The following is an 11757-nucleotide window of genomic DNA, read 5'->3' as shown; positions in this document are numbered from 1 at the left end:
GACAATACACACCAGGGGAATGTTCCCAACCTGGAATACTGTTTGTCCTTTGGATGAGCTCAGAGGTCTGTTTCATGCAGGTCTCACTGCAGACACTTGAATACATTTGAAGCTGATGTTAGAAGGCTACTAAATCATTCTGGGCAATTTTGTTTTAGAGACTGCCATATTTTGTTGAGGGAAAAATCAAAGGACACACTTTAATTTAATACACCTCTCCTTTTCCAAATAGAGACAGTCTCCCAGATATTGATTTTGAGTTTTGGCATTGCATGTGCCTGTTTATCTAGTTGGTCATTGTGAGCAAAGTTTATTTTTTATCTTAAAGATTTAACTCAATCATTTCCACAGTGGAACTGAGCAGACAGGAAGATGAGGTGCATGGGGGGACGGAGTGACACTTGGATCAGGAGAATCAGTGATGGGGGGGACACAGACTACCTGTACATGCAGGTACTAAAGACTAGAGTCTCCAATACATACACCCAGGACGTTACTGCTAATGCCCATCCCCAGGCAGTGTGAGTCACCCAGGCTGCTCGCTCACTCCGTGTGGGCTGCTATCACAAAACACCATGAACAGAGTGGCTTATGAACAACAGAGATTTATTTCTCACAGTTCTGGAGGCTGAAGTCCAAGATCCAGGTACCAACAGTTTTGATGTCTGGTGAGGATCTGTTACCTGGTTCATAGAATGGTGCCTTCCAGCTGTGTCCTTACATGGTGGAAGGGGCGAGGAGGTCTCCCTCAGGCCTCTTTTATTTATTTATTTATTTTAGTTTAGTTTTTTGAGACGGAGTATCACTCTGTCACCCAGGTTGGAATGCAGTGGTGCGATCTAGGCTCAGTGAAACCTCTGCCTCTGGGATTGAAGCGATTCTCCTGCGTCAGCCTCCTGAGTAGCTGGGATTACAGGCGCATGACACCACGCCCAGCTAATTTTTGTATTTTTAGTAGAGATGGGTTTTCACCATGTTGGCCAGGCTGGTCTCGAACTCCCGACCTCAGATGATCCGTCTGCCTTGGCCTCCCAGAGTGCTGAGATTACAGGCATGAGCCACCACGCCCGGCCTTCAGGTCTCTTTTATAAGGGCACTAATCCCACTCAAGAGAGCTCTGCCCTCTTGACCTAATCATCTCCCAAAGGCACCACCTCCTGATACCGTCACCTTGGGGATGAAGATTTCATATAAATTTGGAGAGGGGGACACAACTTCTAGTCTATTGCGCTTCCCTCACATGGTATCATTGCTTCTTTCCTCAACACACTGCAGAGCTTCTCAAGCAGGTACATTTCCAGGGCGAAAGGGCTTGCTTTCTGTGATCCTGGAGAGGTAGAGACAGAATGTTGTTTAGTGATTTTTGGGTGCTGACCCTATCCCCCTATCCCTCTCCAAGAGGAGATATGGCCTTTAATGATGCTGCATTTCATTCAATAACCATGAAACAAGGTGTTTGCAACATTTACTTTAATAGCAGCGTGTCAATTGTTATGGTAAGTTCTTCTGGGATCATGATACAAGCTTGAGGATGTAACAGCTGCAGAAAAATGAAACCCTGTGTGGAGAGTGCCATCTGCATCTATGCTCCTGTTAGGGGCTTTGGGGCCCAGAGGAACTGCACCAAACCATGCTATATACGCCCCTTTTCTGGGTAGCAATTGCTCTTATACCCTTAGTTTATTAGGCTGGGAAATCAATTCACTTGTATGGTAGGTGTGAGAGCAAATTCAGGCAATTCTGCCAATCCCCTAACATACTTGCAATGCAACATGTAAAGATTCACTTTACCAGTGAAGGTGCAATGATGCCTGATGTGCAGGTGTCTTAGTTTAGGATAAACCAAGATTAGGAACCCTGCAACTCGGATTTGAGGCCAAGTAGGAGAGGATCCCAGGAGGCACTGGTAGTGGAGTAAAAAAGTTAGACAAGGAATGAAAAGAAACAGGAAAAGGGTGCATTTTCAAGCAAGTAGGCATCTGGGGCTCATCCCCACTGGGGAATTCTGGAAGATGGCGGGAAAATGTGTATTTTGAGTTATTCTACATAGCCACTGGTGAAGCTGGGATATTTATGCACCAATAATTCCCCTTCTTTCATGGGTTGAGGGCTGCTTTCACAGGAATTAACTTTTCAGAACCTCTGGCTTGCTCTACTTTCAGGCCAACCAGGCTCCCATAGCAAAAGCCCTCAGGCAAGAAGTAGCAGATATTCACAGTGAGCGTCTTTAGCAGTAGAGAGTTGAGAGACGGGGCTATGGGTGGAGAAGTGATGGCACCTGCTGTTTGTAATGCATTGATTTAAACTGTAATTATCATCATACAACTTGTATGAGTGTAAGCCATCTGTAATATCCTCATGCTTATGACTCTTATAAATAACTCTTAAAAAGCAAGGCATGCTTACACACTACATTTGTAAAGCAGTAAAAAGCAATACGGGTGAAAATAACAATAACGCAATGTGAGGCATGGTGGTGTTTGGTCAAACAAAATCAAGGTTTGCAACACAAGTATGGTACCGACTACTAGGGGGCAGGTTCTGTAGAATCTACCCTGCCTGTAATATTCTGTAATAACTACACTCCCTCCCACTTTTCTATCTTTCAGCTGCTGCAAAAAGTCAATCCTGGAGCTCATTTGGTCTTCACTTGACATAAGTGCTTCCTTTGGTATTAATTTTTTTTTTTTTGTACCAGTGAAGGTTCTTACTTGAAACTGATTTAACATATTGAGGAAAGGGATCAATTGAAAGAATGTTGGGTAGCTCACAGATGACTGGGAAGTCTGCTTTGGATGCCTGCTGGAACAATGGAGGTTGAGAAACAGCTAGGACCCCAGCTGAAATCATGCCTGTCTGGTAAGGACGTTGCTTTCACCATTTCTGCTAACAGGAGACACTTTTGTTTGTGCAACCACCGCCACCACCAAACATGGGGTACCATTGCTGCTTCATTGCCACGTTGCTACTAAAATCTCAACCATGAAGTTGGGTGTGAATCTGCAGTAGAACTTGAACCATAAGCCTGTATCCAAACTTGGGAGAGGCTGGCAAAGCCAATGTCTCATGTCATCCATATTAGAATGGGATGTGGGCCTTCCTACCTCTGGGACTCAAGGTGCAGCATACCCCAGACATAGTAAAGAGGTTCCGTTGCTAGGCAGCCAAAAAATGTGACTAATGTCTTCTAAAGTGTCTTTCTTGTTAGTGTGCACAATTAAAGAGGCAAAGGAAAAGCTTGGTGGACAGGTCCTAAAAGATTACTGAAATGTTCAAATAAAAAAAATTTAACAGTTCAAATATAGGGAAATGAGAAGTGCTAAGTACATAAGGACAGTAGAATCTTGTCTCTGTGTGCCTGTGACCATGTCTTGTCCTAGAAGGCAGAAGTTATGTCTATACATTTTTTTTTTCTTTAGAGACAGGGTCTTGCTCTGTCACCTAGGATGGAGTGCAGTGGTGTGATCTCAGCTCACTGGAGCCTGGATCTCCCAGGCTCAAGTGATCCTCCCACCTCAGCCTCCTGAGGAGCTAGGACTACAGGCATACACAATCACACCTGGCTAATTAAAAAAAAAAAAAATTGGCCAGGCGCAGTGGTTCATGCCTGTAATCCCAGAACTTTGGGAGGCCGAGGCAGGCAGATCACAAGGTCAGGAGATCGAGACCATCCTGGCTAACATGGTGAAACCCTGTCTCTACTAAAAATACAAAAAAAAAAAAAAAAAAAAGAACATGAACTCATCATTTTTTATGGCTGCATAGTATTCCATGGTGTATACGTGCCACATTTTCTTAATCCAGTCTATCATTGTTGGACATTTGGGTTGGTTCCAAGTCTTTGCTATTGTGAGTAGTGCCACGATAAACATACGTGTGTGTGGTTGTGCACATGTACCCTAGAACTTAAAGTAGAATAAAAAATATATATATATATTTAAAAAAAATAGGCAGGTGTGGTGGTGGGTGCCTGTAGTCCCAGCTGCTTAGGAGGCTGAGGCAGGAAAATGGCGTGAACCTGTGAGGCGGAGCTTGCAGTGAGCCGAGATTGTGCCACTGCACTCTAGCCTGGGCGACAGAGCGACTCCTTCTCAAAAAAAAAAAAAAAAATGTAGAGACAGGGTCTCACTATGTTGCCCAGGCTGGTCTCAAGCAATCCTCCCTCTTTGGCCTCTCAAAGTACTGGGATTACAGGCGTGAGCACCTTGCCCAGCCTATGCCTACAGATTGCTTAATGGATAAGAATAGGTCTTGAATGTGTATGTGTAAAGAAGGGGAATGAGCTGGCAAGACAGGGAAGGAAAGAGTTTATATTGAGTCTTCAACTCCCAAACATGAATAGATTGGGGGCACTGAGTTAATAGGAACCAGAAGAGAAAGCAAATTTTGGAATAGAACAGAAAATAATTCTACTTGGTAGGAGAAAGGAAATCAATAAAAGGTATATTGAAGCCCTGGGAACTTCTGCTATGAAGAAAGAACACATGGATATAAAACTAAGAAAGACCAAGGTATTTAAAAGAATACCAAAGATTCTACAGAAGAAAAGGTACTAAGGGAATATTCAAAGACAATCTGGTTTTCTACGACACTTGCTCTGGAAATAAAACTCAAAGGAAGTTAACCATGACCTCCTGAGCAGCTGCTCTTCCTGACCTTGGTTAACACACTAGAGCTTCTTGGGGGGAGATGAAGATTTTATTATTTTTAATAAAAAACTATGGGGTCCCAGGTAAATTTATCTTACCAACTTCTCTCTGATTATACACAAAATGAAATTATTCCCATAAGAAGAATATTGGAACAGATGGACTGCATAATCTACTTGAAATTTTTTCCCATCTGTATTTTTGGGCATCTGGGTATTAACTGGGGATTTCATGGGAAGGCATATGCTCAGAAGTGAAAGTCATTTTGAGATAGACACAGCTCAGTTGAGAAGACCATCATCATTCCTAGAAAAGGCCCAAGACAGGGCAGCAATTTAAGAATGTTCCAGTTGGTGAGCAAGAAGTATCTGAAAAAATAAACTTCAATAAATGAAACTTTAAGTGCTGACCTTTCTGCTGTTGCCAGCAGATTGCAAAATTGTGTGAGAGTGTGTTTGTGTGTCTTTGAATGCTACAATTCAGTTTGGTTCTACCTATGGGGTAAGGGACCTGCGTGGAGTATTTTTGGAAGTGTAAAGTGGTACAAACATGTGAGAGAGTGATTTGGGTATATGAGACAAAAGCCTTAACAAGATAAAACTTTGGACCCTTTTTAGTAAAGTTATTCTTAGTAAACAATTAAATATATGTGCAAATATTTCAGCTCTAAGTATTTCCATTGCAGCAGTAATTAAAATACTCCAAACCTGGAAATCTAAACTTCTGATAACGGGAGTCAAGATAACAGATTTATTTTTTATATCCATACAATTGAAAACTGTGGGATCTTTGAAAATATTATTCATAGAAGCCTATTTTGATCAGGTTTAAAAAGCACCCCAAATAATATGATAAAAATAATATAAGTAAAATAATATATCTTACCTTTGAGGTATGTACATATGCATATGTATTGAGTATTAAGATTTGGAAAGATCAATGTCTTCATGGTGATCATCTCTGGTTGATGTTTTTATGGGTGTCCTGAAATTTTTATTTTATTTTTGCATTGCTGTATTTTCTAATTTTTCTACAGTTAACATACATGGCTTTTATAATCAGACATTTTTTAATGACCATATTTTAAGGGGAAAAATATCCAGCATAGTTCTTCCTTTCCAGCTTTATCGATGGGAAAAGCAAGACATAATTTTTAATAAGTGAATAGCTGTGTGGTTTGCGATGTTTAATATACATCTCATGAATGGACACAATATCCTGTGAAGTATAAAATCCTTTTATCTTAATTTTACCCTTATTTATAAGAAGCTGAGAGGTAAAGGGATTATATACAGCTTGAGAATAGAAAAGCTGAATTCAACCCAGGTGGGCTGGTTCCAAAACCGGTATTATTTTCACCACACCAGCTGTCACCCAGTTCCCAAATGATCTTCCAGAGAAGCCCCTTTACCCCTGCTTTTGATTTCCCAGAGTTCTTGCCTCACATTGGCTTTGAGAGGCCAAGGCTGCCTTTTAGGGGGAAAAAACCCACAAGAGTTTATAGTCTATCTTATTTTGAATACCCAACAAATATTAACCTTTGGAGAAGGATTATTTCTGCCCTTGCTCCTCTTCCTAGAACAGAGAGGGTACTGAGCCTAGGATAATAGCATCTAGTAATAGGACACAGGGTGAAGAAAGAGGCAGGCTCTTCTGGGACAGCACAGAGGGAGCGTTATACTTGGCACTGGAGAATCTGGCCGCCTTGTAAATGCTTCACTGGCAGGGTCCAAGGTGAACCTGCATCCCCATTCCCAGTGGCCCACCCAGAAGAAATTCAATGAATTAACAAATGAGAAGTGGGTCAACCTTCCTCCAAGAGTGGGGTAATCTAAAGGATTAAAGGTACCAAGGGCAATGGAGGAGGGAGTAGAGAGAATGTCCAAAGGGAGAAAATAGCTTTTAACTTTCTAACTGCAAAATAGGCAATACTAAGGCATAACGTTAAACACTTAGATGAAAGGGCCTATCTCTATTCAGTTGCTGGGAGAGACCAAAGAAATAGGGGAGCCATTGGCTCTGGGCTGGGTCTGAGTTGGAATGTACATCTCAAACCCAAAGTATAGGATTGTTTGACACATGTTGAGTCTTGTTTCACATTGATCCCCAGTGTGTAAGTGACTGACTGATGCTAAGTTACCAATAGATTTTACCACTCATCTCTTCTCATCCTGGTTTATTTTATTTTATTTTCTGAACAGGTGGAGCATTAACATGCTTCCAGAAGTCAAAACTATATAAAGGATATACTCCGAGAAGTATTCCTCCCTTCTGTACCCACTCCATCTTGTTCCTCCTAGCCAGCTCTTGAAGGTAGCCAACTTCATAGTTTTCTGGCTTTTCCTTTGTGTTTCTTTTTGGAAAGATGAGTGAATGTATATGCATTTTGTCTTTTTTTCGTCTTCTAACACAAAAGATAGATTCTATATATTCCTTTTTGCACTTTGCTTTATTTTTAACCTGACACTATCTCCTAGAAATCACTCTATAATCATTTTATACAAATCCTCCTTATTTCTTTCTTTTTTCCTTTTTCTTTTCTTTTCTTTTTTTTTTTTTTTTAGACAGAGTCTTGCTCTTGTCACCCAGGCTGGAGTGCAGTGGCGCGATTTCGGCTCACTCCAAGCTCCGCCTCCTGGGTTCAAGTGATTCTCCTGCCTCAGTTTCCCGTGTGGCTGGGATTACAGGCACCCACCACCATACCCAGCTAATTTTTGTATTTTTAGTAGAGATGGGGTTTCACCATGTTGGCCAGGCTGGTCTCAAACCCCTGACCTCAGATGATCCACCTGCCTCGGCCTCTCAAAGTGCTGGGACTACAGCCGTGAGCCACCGCACCTGGCCAAGTCTTCTTTATTTCTTTAACAGCTGCCTAGTAATCCATTGTGTGTATGTACTGATGTTTATTTCCACCCAGTTTTTAACTCTTGACAACTATTAAAAATTCTTTTTAAAAAATAGAATAAAACACATCGATGGCCTGTGAGATTATCATCGCCAGCCTGCACATTTGCATAGAGTTGAACATGTCCCCAAGGGAAGGAGAGGGCTCTGGGGTTGGGATATTGGGATGTAGAAGCAACCAGTTCCTGGTTGGGTGTTGAGAACATTTCCCAAGACTGAGAAAGGGTCATGGGTACATGAATGGTTGGGACACACTTCTCACTGTTTCACAGTGCACCAGGGAGGAGACAGATACCAGAGGAAAGTGGCTGTGGGGAGGACGCTCATAAGGAGGCAGAGCCCCAGGCACCAGGACCCTCAGCCTCACAAAGCACCTGCACTCAAGCTGTGCGTGGAAACAACAGAGAAATCCTCCTTCAAGGAGCACATGAGTAAGAACCAAGAGCCTCCTGAACAGAAGTTCTGCTCTTGGGAAGACTTCTAGTGCCTTCACAAGTTGGAGGGAGATCCATTATTGTATTTCCTGCCATCCCAATGGAATTGGGAAGATCAGCATAGACTATTCCTTTATATATTTGTGTATTTGTTTATAGCTGAGATGCAGAAGACTGTTAGCAGATTAAATTTTATTCAGGGAAACAAATGCGACATTTCTTGTATCCTGTGTATTGAAGTTAGATTCATTCCTCCTTCCTATGTACTATCTTATTTGATTCTTACAAAACTACTGCTGAGAAGATATTATTCCAACTTTATAAGTTTTGACTCTAAGATCCTCAGAGACTAAGCTTCTCGTCCAAGACCACACAACATATAAATGGCAGCACTGGAGTTTGTACCCTATGTCCGACTCCAAAGTCCCCAGTTCGTCTTTTCCAAAGAGTAGCACTTCTCAAAGTAATGGAACCCGTAATGAGTTCATGGTCACAGAAATCACACTCCTTCAGAGTGTTAAAAAATATACTCTGGCATGTTTTGTTCCTTCCATTCAAACTCAGGAAACTCAGGAAGTACACAGAAGTACAAAGTATTATGTGCTTTAAAGTCTATATAAGGAAATCTGCAAGTGTCCAGGAGTATTTTTGAACAATCGGATGAAGCAGTCATGGATATTTATTTGTCATGTTTTGTGAATGACACGATTCAATTTCACTTTTTGCTTGGTAGAGGGGGAAATTCACTCTAAATAGGAGAAGCAGCAATGAGAACTTCAAGAAGAGATATAAGGTAAATCAATTCAATTGACTATCAAAGTAGCTTTTTCTTTCTTTCTTTCTTTCTTTCTTTCTTTCTTTCTTTCTTTCTTTCTTTCTTTCTTTCTTTCTTTCTTTCTTTATTTCTTTTTTTTTTTTTTGAGACAGTCTTTCTCTCTCACCCAGGCTGGAGTGCAGTGGCAGGATCTCGGCTCACTGCAACCTCCACCTCCTGGGTTCAAGCAATTCTCTTGCATCAGCCTCCTGAGTAGCTGGGATTACAGGCACCCACCAACACACCTGGCTAATTCTTGTATTTTTGTATTTTTGGTAGAGATGGGTTTCATCATGTTGGCCAGGCTGGTCTTGAACTCCTCACCTCAAGTATTCTATGCGCCTCGGCCTCCCGAAGTTCTGGGATTATAGGCATGAGCCACTGTGCCCAACCTCTTTTTTATTACTGTCTTTGATTAAAAGTAAAAGAAAACCTTTCACAATGAGCTTAAGGGAAAAGTGAGGTGGTGTTTGGAAGGAAGCCAAGGGCAGACAGGAGAGCAGGACAGGGAAGACGTCTGAAACCCAGACTGCCATTTTTTCAGTCTCTCTGGGACAATGCAGTGTTTTGTCTTTGCTTGTCTCCGAAAATTTGCTTTTCTCTTCCCTTTTTTCTTTGCTTCTCTGTGCATGTGTTGGAAAAGTATTATTTTGGCCTTCAGCATGTCTCCTCTTGGCTTCTTTCATGGACAAGAAAGGAAATAAGTCAACCATCATGAATGAGCACAAATGAGCTTAGTAGAAAATGAAGAATCTAAAAGAGACTTTCTCCTCCCAAGTTCTAAATGACCTTTCGGTGGGTGCAGAGCTGGCTCTTCAATGGAGGGGAGTTCAGGAGGCAGTGGGGGCAGATAGAGGCCTGGAAGTTCAGGGAGGGTACATTTGCAAATTGCCCAAGGTCGTGCTTTTCTAAGAAGCAGAAACAGGGTTTGAACCCAGCTGTCTCTGACTTAAAACCATTACGCTAGAAGCATTCAGTTCATGGTTGGGTGTTGAGAACATTTCCCAAGACTGAGAAAGGGTCACGGGTACATGAATGGTTGGGACACACTAGGACTGTATGACAGGAGTTACTTTCCTATTCCTGACTCCCTCGTGTGTTGTTGGGAACTTCAAATAAGGTAAATAGCTGCTAATAATATCTTGGGAATTAAGGCGTACCCACCATATGTGACAAGTTTGTTACTGACAAAGCCACCAAGCGCCAGAAACACCTACAGTAGCAGAACCCAGATTCAGAAGACAAGTGAGGCTGAGTTGTGCAATGCAGGGACAGGGCCTATCTTGATTGAAAATATTGATATTTCATTTATCATGGATTTTTTGCATCAATTTTGATTTTTTAGAAATAACGCATTTAGACCATTACTTATCTTGATTACTAAGGTTTTTGATGCCCCCTGAAATTTTGCATCTGAGGTGAGTGCCTCACTCTCCTGACCTTACTCTTGCCCCTTGAGCCTTTTATCTTAGCAGGTTTCCCAAAGTGTGGGACACATAAAATTAGAAGTTCACACATAATTTTAGGTGCTACCTTGCCGTGATGTTACATAACACGGGGCACTTCATGAGAAAGTTATTTTTCCTTTTTCTTTCCCCATTCTTTTTCACCTTTGCACCAAGTGAAAAAGTCTCGAGTGCTAGCAAATATTCTGACACTTTTCTGACATTTGCTAATCTACTCTTTGAACAGTAAGGATTGGACTTCAGGCTCAAATCCCCAGGAGGAGTCCTAGGTATCTTTCTGTTTGCCTTCTAGATCCATGCTCTTCCTTTTTCCACGCCCTCCTCAATGCCCTGGAAGACCTATCTCCATGGAAACCATTGGAGCAGGTCAACAGGCTGATCTGGCCTCTAGTTTCTGGATTGTCCTAATAATCAGAGATACCAGCAGACAATTGGAAGACAGGAAGAGGAGAGCAAGCTCAGAATCCTTATTTCTCCAGCTCATTCCCTGTCCCATTTGGCTTTGTTCCTGTATGGCAGGTTGTAACTCCCACTAGGCCGCCCTTCCTTTCCAAATATCACCGACCCTGTGTGTTCCAATAACCACCCTCATTCCTATACTCTCATGCCTAGGGTAGTGTTGCCAGAAAAATACAGAACATCCGGTAAAATTTGAATTTTAGATCAATGACAAATCACTTTTGGTATAAATAGGTACCATACATTGCAAGAGACATAATTATACTAAAAAAAACTTTATTGTTTTCTGAAATTCAAATGTCACTGGACATCCTGTGTCTTTATTTACTAAATCTGGTAAACCTGGCCTCGTGGATAATTGCCGTCTAATGTTACCAGCTCTTTTTTTTTATTTTCCTTAACTTTGCCCACATCATTGTTAATAGTTTCTCCATTAAACTCTCCTCCAATTCCCCATTTGATGATGTCATCTATTTTGTGATGTGCCCCAGACTCGTCACACTTCTATTAGTCGGCATCAATACTGTATCTGGCTAGAATTTTCTAATGTTGTTTTGTTTCTCATTTTTAGTTTACCTTCTCTTTATGGCAAGTGATATTTGTTTTCCTTTCATGGTAGTGAAATATATTTTCTTTTAAAAATAATTGGCTGGGCATGGTGGCTCATGCCTATAATCCCAGCACTTTGGGAGGCCGAGGCAGGTGGATCACTTGAGGCCAGGAGTTTGAGACCAGGCTGGTCAATATGGCGGAACCCTGTCTCTACTAAAAATAAAAAAAAAATTAGCTGGGCATGGTGGTGTGCGCCTGCAATCCCAGCTACTCAGGAGGCTGAGGCAGGAGAATTCCTTGAGCCCAGGAGGCAGAGGCTGCAGTAAGCAGAGATTGTAACACTGCACTTCAGCCTGGATGACAGAGAAAGACTCCCTCTTAAAAAAAAAAAAGTTTGAAAATAACAGTAGAGATAGAACATAACTATTTCAAAATTCATAGAGAAGGTTTACACGTGGACTTCCTTTGAGAAATACTCA

The 11757-nt window shown here is 41.7% G+C and overlaps 1 long non-coding RNA gene across 1 annotated transcript in view; it reads left to right on the top strand.

Annotated features, from left to right (window-relative positions):
- The first annotated feature begins 2727 nt into the window (after positions 1–2727).
- LOC129527746 (uncharacterized) overlaps positions 2728–11757 on the top strand; it is a 32152-nt gene continuing 23122 nt past the window's right edge. Inside the window, exon 1 of the long non-coding RNA XR_008672814.2 lies at positions 2728–2859. This is a non-coding gene — a long non-coding RNA (uncharacterized lncRNA). The remainder of the gene's footprint in view (positions 2860–11757) is intronic.

Source organism: Gorilla gorilla, chromosome 18 (genome assembly GCF_029281585.2).
Source record: "Gorilla gorilla gorilla isolate KB3781 chromosome 18, NHGRI_mGorGor1-v2.1_pri, whole genome shotgun sequence".
In the NCBI taxonomy this organism is placed as follows: domain Eukaryota; kingdom Metazoa; phylum Chordata; class Mammalia; order Primates; family Hominidae; genus Gorilla; species Gorilla gorilla.
Note: the sequence above shows the minus strand (reverse complement) of the source record. Positions and strands in the feature narration are given on the sequence as shown.